Source organism: Leptonychotes weddellii, chromosome 16 (assembly GCF_054177405.1).
Source record: "Leptonychotes weddellii isolate Sample4059 chromosome 16, ASM5417740v2, whole genome shotgun sequence".
NCBI classification, from domain to species: domain Eukaryota; kingdom Metazoa; phylum Chordata; class Mammalia; order Carnivora; family Phocidae; genus Leptonychotes; species Leptonychotes weddellii.
In genome coordinates, this window is record NC_138384.1 from 18,322,748 (window position 1) to 18,343,705 (window position 20,958).

Here is a 20,958-nt window from a genome sequence, read left to right on the forward strand (position 1 = left end):
CAAATCCGCATCTTTCTCAGAACATGGCATTAAAATATTCTGCTCAGCTGCTCTGTGCTGCAGAAATACGGTAAATAGCAGCACTATTTTTAAAGGATCACTGGGCTTCATTAAGTAAAGAGAGGCTTCTCTTTAACATGGTTTTGAGGATTCACTGTCTAAACAGCGGGCTGGAGTGTTGACATTCTGGCACAAGTTTTTCAAGTGTGCATTAATAGGCTTGGCTATTTCTGGTGCTGCCATTCCCTTCCTGGGCCTTCTTCAGCCAGTTATTTCAATCTCTGGTCCTCACTTCCTCATCTGTATGCACAGTGGGGCAAAAAACTGTTCCACTGTTTATCATGAGGATGAAATGCAGTGCGAGAGCTACATAGCCATAGCAGTGTGCCCATGACGGTTCCGCGCGTTCGCGGACGCACGCTGCCCGCAGAGGATACGTTGGATGGATGTGGTCATCTGAATCTCTCTCTTGGTTTCTCTACATCATTAGGATCTAACAAGAGGTTTAATAATTGAAAATCAGTCAGGCTGAGGGTAAAGCACTTCGGTTCGCTTTCACCCACACCCCATCCCCACTGTACAACTCTTTTTTTTTTTTTTTAAAGATTTTATTTATTTATTTGACAGAGAAAGACACAGTGAGAGAGGGAACACAAATGGGGAGTGGGAGAGGGAGAAGCAGACTCCCTGCCAAGCAGGGAGCCCGATGCGGGACTCCATCCCGGGACTCCAGGATCATGACCTGAGCCGAAGGCAGTCGCTTAACCAACTGAGCCACCCAGGCGCCCGCCCCACTGTACAACTCTTACCAAAGATTAGAAAGTAGGCAGAATTATCTTTGCACTGAGAGGAGGAACAGGGCCTGGGTCAATGGACAGTTCTTACAATCAATCAGACATCCTGATTCAAACTCCAGATCTGCTGCTTGCTGGCCAGTAACTTATTTGCTTTAAGCCTTGTGTCTGCCATTTGTAAGGAGGGACAATAAAACCCATTTTAGAAAGCTCTTGTGAGACCCAATAAAATAATGCCTATACTCTGCCTTGCAGTGATGGGCAGGTAAGTGGATGCACACACGGGAGGGGCTCGCTCAGCGGGAACGGATGTGGTTGAGAGGGGGGTGGGTCTCAGGTCACCAGCCTATCTTTTAGTCCTTTGCTTCTCTTCCAGGTGCCCCCTCCCTGCACCCCAAACCCCAAGATTGCCTTCTTACACATCTGTCATCCAAAATCTCTCAGGAGGACTGTGGATATATGTCCCTTGTTGTCCTTAGTGGGTTGGACTGGGTGTTCTCCCTCTTCTCAGGTGGGTATGCCTTGTATCTGTTTTGGCTTTGTGGGATCAAAGACTTTGTTCTTTGTAAGAGGAGTTTTAAACCGCTGGAGTCCTTCAATTTTTATAATTGGAATATATAGAAAAGTGCATATAATGTCAGGGTATATAGCCTGTTGCATTTTTGCAAAATTAACAAATCTTTGCCATTAGCATCCAGATTACCAAACAGCTCATTATCTGCACCCTAGAAACCTCCTTCCCCATTGCCCCTTCCACTCACCCCCTATCTCCCACTAGGGTAACCTCTGTAGGCTACTCTTGCCTGCCCGTCTCTATAGAAATGGGATCCCGCAGCGGGTACGCTCTGTCTGGCTTCTTTCACTTGACATTACGGTTGTGAGGACCATCATTCTCTTGTGTGTCATTGTAGATTGTTTATTCTCATTGGTATATAATATTCCATTGAATACGTGAATATACCGCAAATTACCTGTCCTTTCTACTGTGGATGGACATTTAGGTTGTTTACCATCCAGTAGTCCTTTTTGACAGTCATGGAGCCTCTGCTCTAAGAGCTACCTGCTCACCTCCCCAGAAGCTCAGGGCAGCCAGTAGGTGGGACTTCAGGGCGGTTGCAGCAGTGACACTTTTTGCATGAGCTTTAATTTAGGACTACAGGTGCCCCCAGTAACAACCCTGTAAGGGTAATTGTACGCATGATCAAACTGTGGCTGAGAAAGTTTGGATATTTGCCCAAGGTGGCAGATCTAACAAATGCCAAAGCTGAGATTCTCATCCTGCTTTTTAGCTTCTCTAAAGACTCTGCTCCTTTCACAAAATCACACCACCTCCTTGCAAGATTTGAAGAAAAGCTCATATTAACTGGAAGTTAAGGGAAAATCATTTTATTCTGAAATGTTTATAAAAGGCTTGGCCAGACCACTGCCCTTCTGGCCTGGCCACCATCTCCTCCCCTTTAAGAATAAAACAGTAGAACTCATTGCCCATGGAGAGTACATGGCACTGGGTGCACCTTAACCAGACTCTAAGGTTAGAATCTCTATTCCTCCGCTCGTTAGCTGTGTGACGTTGGGCAAGTTACTTGCCCTTTCTGTGCATCAGCTTACTCACCTATAAAATGAGAGTAATAAAAGTTGCTACCTCACAAAATTGCTGTGAGGATTAACTGGAAAATGAATGTGAAGCACTTTGCAAGGTGCCGGGCACCGAGTTGATATTTCGTGGGCACTTACTGTTATAATAAAATTCCAACACTCTGGCAGGTCTGACATTCTAAGAGCCGGGTACTGTCATTTCACCCAGCACTTTGAATCAAAGATCTTCACCAGCTCCTAAATAAACATTACATGGCTGCTACCACCGCTTCTCTTTTTGGAGATGTCTATTAAAATTATGATTCAATTGTCAGAAACAAAATATTCTTAAGATGTCTTCAACCATACCCTCAAATTATGTGACAGTGTCTGGCTTTAATACCCATCTAGATAGTTATACTGTTGACAGGTTTCGGGAGCGGCGTTTGCTCTTCCATTCCTCTCATTAACTTATGTAGCAACATCATAACTCTCTGGAAGGATTAAAAAAAAAAGGATGCTGGCATATTCCATCTGAATTCATTTCATAGACCGTCTGTGTCAGAGCATTTGCATATGAATGAGATGCCCTGCCGCTCATTAACATGGGAGCATTGCAGTGACACATTTTAGAGCCCAGGTTCAAGAGTTTGAGGCAAGAGAGGGAAGAAAGGTTGGAGACTCAGTCCATTTGCGATTTTACTGTGAAGCCTGCAGTCGAACCTCCATCCCAGTCAGGCTAGGGGCTGAACCGCCGTTCCCGCTCCCACCTTGAGGACCACAAGCCCATCATCCCACGCGTCCTCCCCGTGTACCGATGTTCCGGCCACACTGCCGCGGTTGTCATTAGTACCTGCAGGTCTTTGTATAGATAAGCCACCCTCCCTCCCTCGCTGCTGGGCAAGTCTCAGCCATTCCACGGAATGTCATTGTTTTTCTGAACACTTGCCAATGCCTCCAGGCAAACTGAGCCACTTCCTCTCTGGGCCCCAGCACCACAGCCTCATGCCTGGAATGGCCTGTGTCCCCCATTGCATGTCTCTTTTCTGCTGGACTCTGAGGTTTGAGAAGGGACAGAGTGAACTACCTCCTTCATTCTTCCAGCCCCAGTGATCAGTAGAGAGTAGTAGGCACTCAAAAATGTTCCCTGTATGGATGAATGCAGAAAACCAGAGTAAGACATGGTGAGGCATGTTCCAGGCTTCTCCCGCCAAGGGACCTGAGTGTTTAAATGGTTACTAAATGTCAGTAACAGACGGCCAGTAACTTTTCACTGGAAAATGTCAGCTCCTGTCAACAAGACTCAGGCTCAGGGCAGGCCCTGGGGGTGCCATCTGAACTGTGTCTTCTCAAGTCACAAGCTGTGGAAAGGGGCTGTGCATGTCCCCACAGCCACCTGGCCACCCATGGCTTGTTAGGTGATCTCCTTGTGGAACATAGAGGCTTGGTGGCAATTAGGGCCAGCCCTGATATGTGGCTCCTGTTAATGTCTCTTGAATCAGAAAGACATGGGTGTTGCCAGGAGGGGGGCACACCGGATGGGATGACAGCACTACCAGGCTCCCAGGGGCCTATCATGACCTTGCAGCGACCCCACACCTACATCACTGCATTGACCTGAGGTGGTTAAAGGCTCTGAAGTCGGACTTCGTAGGTTCCACCCCTGACTTGCCTTCCCAACAGCTCTGTGACCCTGTGCAAGTTCCAAGAGGCCTGAATTTGCATCCTGAATCTTTCCTAAAGTGGCCACCAGTCCTGTGCCTGAAGTACCTCCCTCTGCTCAGTTGAGAAACCTGCTCACTCTACAGAGACTTAAACACTTACTGTGTGCCAGGTCCTCTTGTCTGCCCCGGGTCAAAAGCCTGAGCAAAAACAGACAAAAAGTCCCTGCACATATGGAGTTCACCTTCTGGTAATGGAGAGAGATGGATAATACTCAAGACAGCTAAGTGAATTAAATATTATGTTAGAAGCGATACATGTTATAAGGAAAATGAAACCTGGTAAAGGGAGTGATGCTGTCCTCCTGGTAGGATCTTTATAGGTTTCATGAGAATTGGTTACTGCCTGGTCCTGGGGCTGCCCATAGTAAATGCTCAGTGAGTAGCCTCCATGATGGTAGAGAGCAAGGGGAAGAGTGGAGAGGCTAATGAGAGCTTCTCCTTGACCTCTTCTAGAATGGCCAGCCCCAGCACTTTCTCTTTTCCTGCTGCATGATGTGGAAGGATCCAGGCTGCTGGATGTGCTGGTTCCAATATTCTGTACTTGGACCTTTGCCATCCCACCCCATTCCAGCTACTCACCATGACACTGAAGGTCTGGAATTCCTTACCCATGGCCTGACCTGAAAATTTACACTCACGGTAGACATTTGTCTCTTTTGGCTTCCCAGCATCTGAATATCCATTCAGTTGTGCTTCTGAAGGGAAATGAACAGACTGATACTTAGTCTATGAGTTCTGAGCCTGAAACGTGGGAGTCTGACCCAGAGAGATGGACCTCCCCCTCCAGATGCTGGCAAAACCTGCTTGTCCCAAACCCCAGAGCTGAGAACCTAAAACAGCACTTGGGCGGGTTCACCAGGGAAAGGACTCCTGAGGCTGGTTGGAGACACCTTGACCTGACCACGTACTTTCTTGGAAACACCACGGGAAACACCATTATTTTACTGGCATTTGAAAGTGTCATTGGGGCCCGTAGCAGCTTTGCATTTACATACAGTTCTCACTCAGGGGCTGGGGTGCGCATTGACTCTCCTGTTTCAGCCTTGACACAGCAGCCCCTCCTTCCATCCTCTGAGCACTGGGGGGCCAGGGTCTGCCTTTCATGCCTTGCTCAGGATCATGGAGACTGGAAGCCCAGGTGGCAACCTTGTGGGGGGTGCCTTGCTCCCCACAGATGCTTCCTCTATAGGACATCAGAGGTATCTGGTCATTGGTTTGATTTTTCTGAGACCACACGGAAGTCTGAACTGGCTCACAGAGAGTTTGCGACACTTAGCTCACAGACAGAAAGTGCTTGCAGCTAAACTCAAGCCAATGTTCTTCCATTTCGATGCTTCCTCTGAGCAGAGTCGTCAGGCAGTCAGGTCTGATACATCTACTATGAATGTTCCCAAGATGAGGAATGTCACCACATTGCTTTACTTTTATTTTTTTCTGTTTCAAATAGAAACAGAAATTTGGGAATTTATTTGTTCTGCCTTTGTGAGCTGGTTGTTCCTTCTTGAGGTCGTCTTTGGAGAATCCCTCAGAAATCCCATCGGCCTCCGCTCTTGTCTGCAGAACCGATGAGGCCCATTTCTTAGTGAGGGTCTTGCCATGTAAGGAGAGTTCCCTGGCAGTGCAGGCTGAAACATAAACGTCAACAACCTGGATGTGGCCAAGTTGAAGAGCAATGCCGCCACGTGCCCCAGACACGGCGGTGGGGGTGGATGTGAATCATGGGTGTGCACGTCCTTGGCGTTCATGGTTCTGCCCTCGGGACTTCAGGCAGGAAGGCGTTTACTTGGCTCATTGAGGTTAAAATCATTTGTTCCCCAGCTACCGGTGGCAGACAAAATCTAAGGTCATGGAAAGGACAGACAGAGTCTAGGTAGGAGAGGCAGGTGAGACAGGACGGGTTGGCTTTTAAACTAACACTTATTACAGAGCTCTATATGAGGTTGTGTATGGGTTCTATTATTTCCAACAACTCAGTGAGGAGCAGTCTATTTACCTCATTCTCCAGGGAGGAGAGAGAAGCTAATGGAATTGAAGTAACTTACCCATGGTCACCCAGCTACTAAGCAGATTTACAGAACCCAGAGTCCGCCTTAGCAACCTCCTCTCTCACTCCTCTGCCACCACGCACACCCGTCTGCTTGGCACATTATCAGTCTATCTGGGATTTACATGCAGGGTTTTAGAGCAGGACACGCCGGTGTCCACCTTGACCAAACTATCCCAGGGCACACAGTGAGAGAACAGAGGCCCACCCTGGGCAATGACCATGCACCCTGCTCAGTGGCTTATGGGGTCTCCAGATCCTTAGGAAGAAGCAACCAGAAACTGAGATCAGAGACCCTAGCAGTCCCCATGTGCTTTACTGTGTATCAACCCAGGAATAAGTTGTACAGAACAGCAGCTCTCAAAGGATGCTCCCTGAACCGCAGCATCTGGGACTTGTTAGAAATGCAAATCCTCATGCCCTACCCAGACCTACTGAATCAGAAACTCTAAGCCTGGGGCCCAGCGATCTATGTTTTAACAAGCCCTAGAGGAGGTTCTGATTCACACTAAACAGCTCTTCTGGAGTTTGTGTTCTGTCATTCTCAGCAATCCTTTGCCATTGTATGCACAGACTGAGCCTAACCAGCCCTTTCAGTGCTGTGTAGGAGAGGGCGGACCAGGTGGAGCCTGCCTGACTCTCGGAGGGCAGAGAGCCCGGTGAGCAACCCTCAGGGAGGGCATGCTTCCTGGAGGAGCCACACTTTTGCCTGGGAGTGCTCTGTGTTGCAAGAGGCAAGTCCAGAGTGCTCTTGGTTCCTGGCTCCCAGCTCCTGGCTCCTCCCCCACCCGGAAGCCTTCTGATTTAGGAAAACTAGTCCAGACCTGGACGCATGTGATTCAGATCATTAGCACCTTGTAGTTGGGATCCTTGCCTTGTAAATCTCTTTGTTCTCTCAAAGTTCAGGGGAAGGGAGGGGCAGGAAGCCTGGAGGAGTTCTCCTTTCAGCCTGTTCTTCTGCTCCAAGCAGAACAAAGCGAGCATGTGGGGAAGGCGCTTTGATCCCAGACAATGAGAGCCTTGGATTAAGTGTTTGGAGAGACCAGACAGCTTTGGCACAAAACAGATCAGTTACTTTTCTTTTTTTTCTTTTTTCTCCAATTTTTTTTTTTTTTAAAGACCTAATTCATGTACTGGAAACAAAAAAAGTAAAATGTTTTGAAGGATGGTATTTCCGTAGCATTGTAAGTCTCAGGCATAACCTGAAACATCTGTGTCCTGGGTGCCCAGCACAGGCTTGGTCACTCTTCCCCTGCGTTGGCTGCCCCCCCTGATGTGTTGGGGTCACATGGTCTTCCCAAGGCATATGCTCTGCCCTAAAAGCCAATAAGTGGCAGCCGGGTCTGGGGGAAACTTTAGAAGATTTGCTCATGTGTTTGACACAGTTGCTAGATGTAGGGAACGCTGAGTTTAAAAGTAAATGTAGTAAACATTCCTGTACAGAGCACCTCCTCTGTACCAAGCACCAAGTATGTTATACATACCAACTCACTGAACCTCCGCCACCACCTCTGGGGCCACGGTTTAATTATGAGAGCCATGTCAATTTTATTAATACTTATGAGCTGGGTATTAGGGTTATCCCCATCTTTCAGATGAGGAAAACTGAGGCACGTAGAGGCTGGTTGCTCACTGGAGTTCACACAACTAAAGAAGTGGCAGAACCAGGATGTAAACCCAGGTGGTCTGGCTCCAGGGTCTGTGCTCCTCACTGTGAGATAAGGTCCTTGTGCATGGTGAGTTCCGGTCCATCAGAGGAAAGCATGTGATGGTGCAGGGAAAACCCAGCACGTTCTGTCCTCACCACTGCTGTTGTGACTCACACAGATCAACGCAGCATTGTGGGACCAGGGCTGAATGGATGGGCAGAGGGTGGTAGACCAAAGGGAGCCTGGAGCTCAGAGTGGCCAGGGGGCTGGGGAGAGGGTGGCCTTTATTTACAGAAGAGGCAGTATTTGAGCTGAATGTCTAGAACCACATCAGGTAGAGAAAGGAGAAAGGCATGTCAGATGAGGGAAACACCATGTGCATAGGCTCAGAATTAGAGAGCTTGAAGAGATGCTTTTGCTTTCGAGGGTTTTAGCTCATGCCTCTCTGTACCCCCCTGAGTTTATAGAAATCCCAAAGTTTCTGCTGTTTCAGGAATGGTGTTAGAAATGATCTGTGTTGGGAGGGACCTCATATGCATCGGGTTAATGAGTAAGCTTACACCCAGACAGCAGAGGCCCATTACTGGGGTTTGACCATTTTTTGTCATTCATGGCCTCCACATAACTTTTACTCCGGACAGCCTGAACTTGTAAATATATCCCTTATCCAGCCACAGCCCTCGTCTTGTACCCTCTTAACTTGTGGTGATTACCCCTCCAAACTCTCCCATCTCTGATGCCCAGGTCTCACTTATACTCAAAGCCTGGCTCTGATGTCCCTTCCTCCAGGAAGCATTCCATGCTTCGCCTAACCCTTCCTCCTTTCAATTTCCTTGTAGCCATGATGGATTCCTAATCTCCCCCATTAGGAGGCAAGCTCTTGTAGTTGAGATCCCTGTTTATTTTTTTATTTTTATTTTTTAAAGATTTTATTTACTTATATGACAGAGAGAGACACAACGAGAGAGGGAACACAAGCAGGGGGAGTGGGAGAGGAAGAAGCAGGCTTTCCGCTGAGGAGGGAGCCTGACGTGGGGCTCGATCCCAGAACCCTGGGATCATGACCCTGTGAAGGCAGACACTTAACGACTGAGTCACCCAGGCGCCCCTGAGATCCCTGTTTAATTCCAAGTCCCCAGCACCGATATAATAATGACCATATTTGGAGTTACAAATAATTGGGCCCCGTTCTGACTTTTTTGTTGATCAGGCAGTTGGGTTCAGGAAAATTAAGCCCTGGGAAGAAACCCCCTCGGGGAGCTCACAGAAACTTTAACTCATAGGCAGGAGGGGTCCCACATCTTGGGGCATCAGAGAAACCATTTCTGGTTTCTCTGCCTCAGGTGTAACGGATAGAGAAAGGATCTCTACTTCTTCTCTCCTGTTGACAGTTCAGTACTGTTTGGATTAGTACATTCCTCTGTATCAGATGAAGCAAGACTTGGGATAGGGTCCTAAGACAACTAAAAAGGGCCTAGATTCATCTGTATTCTTGAATTCCGAAGGCCTGATGTGCCTATGACTTTTTTCCTCTTGGTGCCAAATCAGCTCTGCTTATCGACTGCTATTTTAATGAAACCTCCTGGTACCAGCTCAGGAAGGATATTTTTATTAGATATGACTGGGCGGATTCTCATGTTGAAAGCATTTGGTGTAAAACATGAACGCATCCAGTCCTCAGATATCTTTCCAAATAATTCCTTTGAAATCGGAAAATAACCAAAGAACTTGAGATAAGAAGATGAAAAAAGGAATTAAAAAGCAAGGATGATGTGCTTGTCTTTCCCCCACAATCCTGCATGGGTGGGGCTCTGGGCATTTGCAAATCCATGCCAGCAGAGCAGATGGGACCAAGCCTGGACCATCCAGGCAGCTGGCTCTGCCCCGGGGGGAGCTTGGTCAGAGGGCCAGAGTCCTGGTCTTCTGTCTTCCCTTCCCCTCTAACTCCCCCGTAGGGGCCGGAATCATACAGAGGAGAAGATAAGCACAGGTCTGACTCACATATAGTCAACTCTGTTAATTCATGATGCCCCCCTGCATGATGGTGTCTAAGTCTCAGCATCAAGGAGAACACCGTGACCAGTGTTTATAGAAATCAACACTTCCCTTCTCCACTGAAAAATCTCAAAATCATTCACCTCCCCTAACTCTGAATATGGTGCACACAGAGGCTTAAGGCCTTGGTTCTGGGAGTCACCACCTGAATTCAGATATAGATCTTCCTCAACTTAAGGGAGGGGTGGGTTACATCCTAATAAACCCACTGTAAAGTTGAAAATACTGTACGTTAAAAATGCATTTAATACACCTAACCTACCGAACATCGTAGCTTAGCCTCACCTACCTGAATCGTGCTCAGAACACTTATGTCAGCCAATAGTTGGGCAAAATCATCTAACACAAAGCCTTTGTTATAATGAAGTGTTGAATATCTCATGTAATTTATTGAACACTGTACTGAAAGCGAGAAATGGAGTGTCTGTGTGTGTACAGAATGGTTGTGTGTCGTCGTTGACCTTCGTGATCCTCTGTCTGACTGAGAGCTCCGCTCACTGCTGCTGCCCAGCATCACGACTGAGTATTGTCCCACATATTGCTAGCCCAGGAAAAGATCAAAATTGGAAGTACGGTTTCTACTGAATGCATATTGCTTTCACACCATCGTAAAGTAAACAAATTCTAAATTGGAACATTCTAAGTCAGGGACCGTCTGTAGTGGCTTTACCACTTAATAGTTTGGTGACCTTGGGCAAGTTACATTACTGCCATCTCTCAGTGGCCTTATTAAAAGAGAATAAGTGATAGTACTCATCTCATAGGGTTGTTATAAGGAGATAACTCATCTAATACTTTTTACCATGCCTAGCATATAATCAACACTCAAGTCTAAGAGGGGACTCAGATTGTCCATGGGTGGCCTTATTTTCTAGATAAGTCTGTTTCAGAGCTGAATTTCACAGATCCTGAAATAGGGGCCCAAATAAACGAGTCCAATTTAACTCTGGAATCCAGAGTTGCTTAACCAGGGAGCCAGGATGGTTCCCTATTCCTGCTGAAATTCAGTCTCAACATTATTCTCACCACTTGGTACATGAAGACTGAAGCTCAGAGAAATCGTTATCAGGCAGTACTGAAATGGCCTTAGAGCCTGGTATACAATAGATGCTCAAGAAACATTTCTTTCTCTTGTAGAAGCATTGTCTCTATACTATAACATCCCAGTTTTTTAGAAGAAGTACCAAGAAGTTCCTTATCTTCTTATAAGAGTACCAAATCTCTGCAGCTCATCAGCAAAGAGAAAATTTTTACTCTGTACCTAATGGCGGGCTCCAGACAAGTGACCGGAAGTCTAAAAAGAAGAGCATTTCTCTTGATTCCTAAATTCTGGATGAGACAAACTTAATCACCTCCTCTATCCATGCCTGGTTGAAGTACAAAGCCTTCCTCAGGATTTTTGAGATTTTCAAGGGATTTTGGTCTCATGACAGAAAAAAAATATATATATTTTTTAATTAGGAGCAAACATTATAAAATGCAGCTTTTATTTTAAAAAAGGATTGTAAAGATTTTTTTTTTCCTCCTATGCAAATGCATTTTTGGTTCTAATTCTCATTAAAAGAAAAAAAAAAAACAACCCTGAGGGTAGACATTTTTAATTCCACTTTACAGATGAAAATATTGAGTAACATTTTAGGACTTATAACTATGTTTTCTCCTCTCAAGTGGCAAATAGGTGGCAGATTTGTTATTCAGTCCAGATCTGTATGCCTCCAAACCCATGTTCTTTCCATTAATTTCAAATGGAGCTGGGCTTTCAGATCGAAAGACCAGTTTAATTGTGTAACTGACATACGTTTTATAATGTCATCTTTATATCATGACTATAGATGAAGAGGAAGTAAGTTATTTTCTGGGAGGTAGTTTAATTTGTACAAGGCTGCTAGAATTTCCACCCCTTTAGTCAAAATTTTGACCCTGAAATTTTTTTTTTTTTTTTAAGATTTGATTTATTTGACAGAGAGAGACACAGCGCGAGAGGGAACACAAGTAGGGGGAGTGGGAGAAGAGGAAGCAGGCTTCCCGCCGAGCAGGGAGCCTGATGTGGGGCTCGATCCCAGGACCCAGGGATCTTGACATGAGCCGAAGGCAGACGCTTAACGGCTGAGCCACCCAGGCACCTGACCCTGAAATTTTTACATTGCAGGAGTGATGGGACAAATAACTAAGCAGTATATTAAGGCTTTTTGCAAAACTGGAATGACTCAATGTCAACATAAGGGTCTGCAAGAAGCCTCATCTCCTGGAAATAGATGGTCTGGTATCCTAGTTAAAAATTGCTAGATTCCAGAACTTATTAGGAATCTGCTTGAAATTCTGTACCGTCCCAATTTTATCTTCAGAATTGAATTAATTAGCCAAAAAACATTTGCATGTGTAATTTGTTTTTTCTTCAGATGCTGGGTGATAATAAGCTATTCTTTTACATCATTAAGATGGAAACATTATATTTTCATGCAAAGCAGGATCTGTTATTTTTGAAGTGCCTAATCCCCTTGTCTTTAAAATATTCAAAAAGTAAGTGTGTGTCAGACAGTGGGTGCCCTGGGCCTTTGGAAGTCAAACTTCAGCTCCTGCGGCTGTGGATGGTTTCATCTGTAACACAAGGAAGTTGTTCCAGACAAAAAATATTCACAGGAGTTACAACTGCATTAACATGCTCACAGAAGGCCAGTTCCTAATTTGGAATGGTGTTAGGGCAAAAGAATTGAAGGAAGAAAACCTGAAAATTGTAACTGGCATTGGTCTTTATGGTGCCATTTAAAACCAGAATTTTATAGTTGGTTTCTGTCTTTTGACCTTGGAGGCTTGCAAACTCCTAGCCATTTGTGCAAACATATCCACCTTGTTTAATCTCATTGTCTATAAAGTTATAGTCCATGAAACTGCCTCTTCTGACATTTTTTATTAGAGGAGATTATCATGAAAATAACATTTTAAGGATGTTATTGATTTTAAAATGACAAAGGGAAGAAGTTTATCTAATTATGAGATATATATTCCCAACTGTTTGATAAATGTAAGGAAATATGATTTTATTGACTCTTCCTGGGAAACTGGTGAATTTCTTACCTGAATTTACAGAGACGAGTACCACTGATTTTTATTTTAAACATCAGAAGCAACCTAAGAAGTTATTTTATAAGAAGACATTCTTTAGTTTGCCAGTTGTCTTTCTTATATCGCTCTGACTCAATTCTACTTATCACCTACATTTTCTCCTCCATGTCAATATAATGAAAAAAAAACAAACAAACACATAAAAACATGCCCACTCATACTTTTCTACTTTTTAAAGTTCTTAATGAAGTTACCATAATGCTGAGAGAGTTCAAAATCCTGGTGTCAGGAGGTGCATGGGATTCAAAGAATGATCTGGTGATGTTATTATGGGGAACTTATGTCTGTGTTCTGAGCCTCTGTTTTCTCTCCTATAAAGTAGTCATGAATACCTCTTTGGGATATAACATATAAAGCTTCTGGTGAGTCATCTATACATGGAAGGCATCTACATCTACATAGAAGGCATCTGCATCTATACATGGTGATTTTTATGTTTATCTCGGGCAGACAGTCATAAAGGTATCTGCTGTCTCTATACTTTAAGAAATTTTACACAAGACAGTAGTGACGTGTATCCTTATCATCTCCTGGGGGGATAATTGGGATCGATTGGTGTAAGTCACAGGGAAGTCACCTATCTTATTTGAGCTGCCTGGTGCTGTGGGGTTTAGGTTCCCTGCCACTAGGGATGATCAAGTGGGGTCTGGGCATCCCCACTGGTGGGTGTTGTAGAGGGGCATCAGGATGGATGGAAGACCAGACCAGATCACCCATAACTCTTTTCTTTGCCTGATGTTTTAGAATTCCCTAATTAATCAGACCTTTTAACTATAGAGATCATATCTCAAATGAGATCCCCAAGGTCAGATGTGTTGCTTTTTTGATGCCTTGTGGACTTGGCCTCCATGGATGGAGCTCATTTGGTCTCTCTTCGGTCTCTTCTGAGATTTGATTGGTCCCCACAGGTCTCCCAGGCTAGAGAACCTCCACTTAAAATTTTTCCTCTCCATTTCCATTCCCCTCCATTCTTCCCTCCCCAGACCCTCTCTCTCTGCTACACTCCCCTTTTCTCTCATCTTCAGATTTTTTGCTGCCATCAGGGCCAGAAATATCTACCCTTATGTTGGTTTCTGTTTACTCAGTTTACTTCATCTCTAAGAAAGTTAACCCTGAGAAAACATGAACATTACCTTTAGGATTGATTCTGAAAGTTACTTCATCAGCTGGCTTCATTTAAAAAGTGATACAAGGGAAACCGAATGGGCTTTGCATCCAGACCCAAATTCAAATCCTGTCTTGCTAACTATGAGATCCTGGGTGAGTCCCTTCACATTTTAGGGCTCCTCCTTTCCTCCTTTTCAAGGGTTGCTCAGATTGAAGAACTTCTTGTAAATGTCTTCTCCTAACCCTGTCACCTTTGCTTGCCCATCTTAGCATCACCTTTCTGAATGGTTGGCAGTCTTCAAAATTGTTTTTCACCTCTTCTCATCTCCTTCAGAAGCTTTTTGAGAAACTTACATGACCTGTGACATGAAAAACTTATATCAAATTCTACCTCTTCCAGAAAGTCTTCCCTACTAAACATAGTAATGAAGGATATTAATATTCTAATGAAGTGATATTAAACTAATATCTATTCTGGTTTCCTTTGTGCAAGACAGAAAAGGAAACCCACAAAACCCACTGTGGGGTGAAGGGTAAGGAAGAACCTAAATCCTTATTTTTCAAATGCCTTGCAAGCATATACATCCTTACTGCTGCCATAATTTGAAGACTTTCTGGTTTGTACATAGGTAGGTGGGTGTGTTTTTGGATGAGAATGCTCTGAGGGGCCATCTGAATTGGTCTGTCCTCCATGAGGTGGACACTGTGAACAGGATAGCAGTACTAGGGAAGAAAGACAGAGGGTTTGGAGTCAGGCAGAACAGAAGAGGCTGTTTACTAAACATAGTCTCATACTATCTGTGACCAGGGCAGTTGACTACACCAGGGGTTAGCACACTTTTCCTGTAAAGAGCCAGAGAGTAAATATTTTAGGCTTTGTGTAGAATGGTCTTGGTTGCAACCACTTGACTCTGCCATTGTAGCCTGAGGAGCCGTAGACAATACAGAAGTGAATGAGTATGGTTGCGTTCCAAGAAAACTTTATTTATACCAACAGAAGGTGGGCTTGATTCTGGCCACAGGCAATATTTTGTCAGCTTGTGGTCTAATTCGCTAAGCCTCAAAGTACTCATCATCAATGTTGGGGTAAGAAAGTATCATGAAGATAAAATAGGCTAATCTGAGTGAAGCCTCTGAGCATGCAGCCTGACCTATGAAAGACTCAAAAAAGTTACTTCTTTCTGTCTCTTTTTTTCTCCCAAGTGCTTCTGTACAGTGAGGAGTTAGGGAAAAAAAATGCACATAAAGGTCCTTCCCAGCCCTGTGATTTTATGAAATTGCCCGTCAAAAAAAAAAAAAAAAAAAAAAAGAGAAAGAAAGAGAGCATGCCAGAGAGAGAAATTGTATGCGTGTTCTTTTTCTCTGCAAAGTCTGACCACAAGAAGCATTAAAGCAATCAGATGACAAAGCAGAACATGAAAAATTGAGTTGGTTTGGTCCCAAGTATGCAGGAGGCCTGTGCTGTTGAGATCAGAAGCAGAAAAAAAAAAAAAAAGGAAATGTTTTCTTCACGTTGTGTGCATTGGCTATTCTGTGACTCCCACATAATTCATCATAAGAAAACTTTGAGTGCAATAAACATTTCCCCTAGTTTAGTAGCCGCTCTGATCAAGAACAAAGCCATTAACATAAATGCAGATAAATACAAGGCAAATAATGATATTCCCAATTGCTTCTGTGTCAACCAGCTCAGCCCATCAATCTTGCCTGACTAAGAAGGAACCCAGAGAATTTATAACTGTAGGTTTCTTTCTAAAGCATTTCCACCTCACAGAGGAGGGGAAGGACGAACTATCCAGAAGATCCCAGGAAACCCAATGAATACTCTCCAAAGCCGTCCATCTTGGGTACGCTCTTGGTCGCTGCTACCCTAACCCCCTGCCGTTCTGGGGCTGGGACTCCTCCAGTGTGGCATTTCTTCTGGTAAAGCTAGTGGCCACTTTTGTAATGTGCAGATCCCTCTCTCTACACCCCTGGAGAAGGGTGTGTCCCCGGGAGCTACTGGTGTGCCCACCCTGCCTGTGATGGGTGAGGGGAGAAGACTTGGCATGGTTCTCTGCCCTTGGTCCTGATGCCAAAGCTGAATCACATTTGGTGGACCAGTTCAGTTCCAGAGTTACTCAGCCTCCAGCTCTGCTTCCTTCTCTGTAGTCACGTCATTGACTTTACTTCCATGTTCAAGTTTAAACAGCAGTATCCCTGTTCTTCTTCCCTCCATGCCCTCCTCTCACTCGGCTAACTACACCCCCCCCCCGTCATCTCATATACTCTCCTGGCAACAGATATTGCCCCCATTCCAATGACTCCCACATATGGATCTTCTGCCTAGGTTTCCATAAAGTACAGAGTCTTATATGGAGCTCCTAAATGCTATCACCTCCTGACTGCCCATCGGACACAGCGAATTGAATAAAGCAGCAGCTCATAATTCTGCCTCCCTCCTACTGAGTCTTTCTAAGTAGCACCATTCTCTACCCTGTAGCCCAAATAAGAAACTGGACAATACTGGGGCTTCCTTTTTCTCAGCCCTAATGTCTCAACATGACCTACAGATAAGAACTTCCTAAAATTCTCCCCAAAGTATTTCTTCCTGCTCTACTAGATCACACTCCCAGTGAAAGGGAGCGTGCTCATTGTCTCTGACTGGAGGAATACCTTATTTTAGTCTCCCTGCCTCTATTTCCCCCTTTCCTTTGTCCCTCTCTTCCACAGTTAATGATTTGGGGTTTTATCTGTGCTATGATGTAATAACATAAGGAGTATTTCCAATTAATGCAGACGTCCAAGCAGGGATATGTGGTTTGCAGATTGATACAGCAACTCAGGCCTGGGGAAAGAGAGGTCTCAACTAGGGAACAGAAACTTCTATTGTCAGTGTCTATGCATCAGGCTAGATGATGTGAGCCTAGAAATTAACTCCCCTAAAATCACTTTAAGGAAAAGATATAGTCGCCAGTATTACAAGGGAGAAAATACCCTTGCAACTTGTTGGTTTTAGAGGATCTCTTGGTTAGGATGTGATAATCTGGGACTTCAGTTGAAGGCTTCCCATGTATAAAAACCCTACTCTCGATCCCTATCATCCACTTCTCCAAGGTGGGAGGTACAAGGACTATTCTGATAGACCCATGGAAAAGAAACATGGTAAGACTGGATATAGACAGAATATACTTTCCTAGAATACAAGCAAAGGAGACCAGAGATTTTATCATCTGTTTTGTTCACTCATCTATCCTAGAACCTGCAATGGTCTGTCCTAAGGGAGCCACTCAATAGATGTTTATTGACTTAATGAATTAATTCACTAGAATTCTATAAACTTGGTCTTAGAAGTACATTTCCCTAAAGAGAGCATCATCATATGACCTTGTCTTCCCATGTGTCTGTCCTCCTCTTGGATTCTGACAGCTGTGTGGACAGGACTTCCTTCCATGGGCTTTTGTAGCCTGGGATGAGGGCAGCTGATGTAATACTCAGCGATGTTTGTTGAATGACTCCTGGGTCACTGAGTCCTTTATTACCATTTTTGCCTCACTTAGCACAGTATATCAGAGTTTCCCATGCTTCTGTACATAACCTATATTATCTTCCCAGTGACACTTGGGAGTCTGCTCTGGGACCCTGGTTCTGTCAGAAACAATGCTTCCCTCTCAGCCTTCATCTTATCTATCATGGCGTTCGGGGCAGAGTACATATCCAATGCAGAAATGATACTCCTTTCTCTTCTTGCTACTCTTGCCTACCATCTTACTCTCCATTTGCCTCATGAATTATTTCTCCGGTAGTTGCAGAATGGCAACAGCAGTTTGCAGAAAAACATTTTTAAAATTTCTCTACCTCTGCCTCTTTGCCTTGGAAAACATTTTACCTTGCATATCTCTGTGCCTCTTGGTGCCAATGTCAAAAGTGTAGAGTTAGTAAAAAGAACAAGACTGCCATGACTCAGGCAATCCAGATTTGATCCTGGGTCTATCTTTTATCACCCATGTGAATTTTTAAAGACCATTTACTTTATCGGAGCCTGAGATTCTTTATCAGTAGAATAGAGCTAATAATCCCTAAAGTTCTGCTGACTATTCCACAAGCTGGTGTTAAGCCCTTAGTGGAAAGCCTGGCATAAATAGGTGGTCTCTACACCTTGGTTTCCTTTCCCTGGGTTCCCACACCTTTATCACCTCATCTGCACCAACACAGGTATGTCTCCTGGTTAAATGAACTGGCCACTGCTGGTGAATTTCAAACCACTACTCAGGGTGATTGCATTGGTCTAACTGTCACCTCGCCTGTCTTAAGTGGCCCCAGATAGCCTGCCAGGTGCTCTGGCCTTTGGCCGGTGACATTTGGACCTGTCTGCCTGAATGTCAGTCTTCTCTTAGGTGCTGGGCTCGCAGATGCCAATCACTGCTTGCTGTGACTGATCGGCATGCTGTAACATGTGCCTGCAGAGTTTCTCCAGACAGGAGGGGAAGGGTTGAGTTGACCCAACATCATCTGTCTGGCGGGATGCTCATTTTTCTTCTCCTGCCTGTCTTGCTCCTGCTCACTGCTTAAGATGTGTTTCAGGGCGCCTTTGCCCTGATGTGCTCCTTCCACCCACTCTGCCTCCTCAAGGCGACTCTAAATGTCAGCCCTGACCTTAGCTTCTGTCCCAGTGACGCATTCCCTCCATCTCTCCATCCATTCATTCCTCCTTTTCTCTCTTTTCCCCTGTAAACAATTGTCGAGCATCGACCATGTGCCTCGTTCTTGGGGATTTTTAGGTACAATTCTCCAAAATCAGTGGAGAATTTCTACTTTCAGAAAGAGATGCTAACACGATCAGAGTGTTCACAGATTTCGATTGTGATCTTGTGCATTCTGCTCCAGCGGTGGGCATGGCTGAGGGTTTGGAGCCAAGTGGGTCGGGGGTTGGCCATTGCTATGCATTTGTCCAGACCAGGTACCTGATTTTGTTTCCGGGTTTCTAACCACCCCTGCATCTTTGGCAACTCAGATACATTCTTGCTTCTGTGGTTCTTGCTGCTTCTGCAGCCGGGCATCAGCAGGTGCTTTGCCAGCTATTGATCCAGGCTTCTGTTGCTCAGCTTTTCATATCAGAGCTGCATTTGGTTCAACCTGGGAGGGTCCAGCCATTAAAGTAGCACCAGGAGGTCTTCCCCCCCTCTCTGAGCTCATAGCCTTCTCCAAGGAGCTCTTGAATATTGGCCTGAGGCAATGGTCTGCCAGGTAGAATTCAACAGCATTACGGTCCGGTTGTGGTCTGCCATGTGTCTTATGCCTTCAGACTCCCTCAGAGGGACTTCCTTCCTTCCTGGCTCTGCTATAAAGAAAGAGTGAACCTTCCTCGCTCTTCTTTGCCTCGTAGTTGTGATGCCTTGTGCAGAACATTCCAGGGGCTTTCTCAGGAGTCTTCCCATGAGACACAAGGGACTCCTGCAACCTTCCTTGGATATCCCAGGATTCCAGAGATGCTTACGCAATTGAGACTCCCTCCGTGGCCCGCTTCTCTGTGCTACTGGGGAGCTTTTCTTCAAAGTAATCAACAGCTCATCTTAATTGCTTTTGTTTATGGTTCAATAAGTGCATCGCTTTTTTTGGCAACACCCGCTCACAGCAATATCTTAAATTACCCAAGCCTGCCCGCTTTCATTTATGAACTCTGGCTTGTGTCTGATGAGCACTTAGATTTTTAACCATTTATTTCCTCAGCATGACAGGGAATGAGGAACATAAAGCTGATGGGAACCGTAAAGAAAGGGGGAACACCAGAGACGAGGGAACCATAAAAGTAGCATACAGTGTGCGAGGCTGATATAAAAGCAATGAGTTTTTAATATATACAGCATGTGTAATACATTCATATTCTTAATAAAGTCAATTTTTGTTGAATCTGTTATTTCTCAAATTTCCACCTCAGCTCAGACAAAAACAAATCTGGAGCCATTCAGAAGAAAAAAAATCACAGCACAGTAATTGCAAAGGCAGCGGCTGTCAAAAAAATTGTCTAATAAGTGCCTGTTTCGCACATTTACCCTCCCAGGAACTGGGGGTGATGTTGGGAACAGAGCTTGCCACGAACAGAATCTAAGGCAAAACTGAGTCTTTGCCCTTGATTTGAGCAATTATCTTGCTCTTTGCTACCTTTCCCCCCTCTTTTATTCCAGTTGTCATTCTGCAGGCAGCAAGACAGAGTGTGCAGTTGATGGGGACACATGTGCTTTAGTGACATTTCAGTTTATTAATGCCCTGGGTGAACCTGTCCCTGCCACTCCACCTCTCTGTGCTTTGGTTTCCCTATTTGTTTCATGAGGGAGTTGTTTCCAAACCTGACTGATCATCAGAATAATTTATCTTAATTTTTAATTATAGCAAACCATTGCTAGTTTAAGAAAAAAAACTTCAGAGAATTAGTATTATTACTATTTTTATTTATAGGAGAATATTAGTTATCTATTGATGTGTAACAATATTATCACAAATCTAGTAGCTTTTAACAACATGCCTTTATTACCTTCATTTTATCAGGTTCTGTGGGTCAGGAGTTTATGCACAGTTCGGCTGAGTCCTCGGCTTCAGGGTCTCACAAGGCAATGATGGAGGGGTTCAGTGGGGCAGTGGTCTCTGCCAAGACTGGACTGGGGAAGGCTATGGTTCCAAGCTCATGTGGTTGTTGGGGCAGAATTCAGTTACTTTCAGCCCATTGGACTGGGGACCTCGGTTTCTTGCTGGTTGTGGGTTAGAGACCACTCTCAGTTCCTAGATAGTTGTTGGCTGGAGATTTGCCTCTGTTCCTTGTTATGTGGGTCTCCCCAACACGACCATCTGCTTCATCAAAGCCAGTAAGGGAGAGAATCTAGAAGATTGACATAACAGTCTTAAATGATACT

General features: G+C 44.8%; 1 long non-coding RNA gene across 1 annotated transcript in view; it reads left to right on the forward strand.

Moving 5' to 3' along the window:
• Positions 1-1,225: 1,225 nt before the first annotated feature.
• The window catches only part of LOC145717480 (uncharacterized), a 67,030-nt gene continuing 47,297 nt past the window's right edge, over positions 1,226-20,958 (forward strand). Inside the window, exon 1 of the long non-coding RNA XR_014140715.1 lies at positions 1,226-1,305. This is a non-coding gene — a long non-coding RNA (uncharacterized LOC145717480). The remainder of the gene's footprint in view (positions 1,306-20,958) is intronic.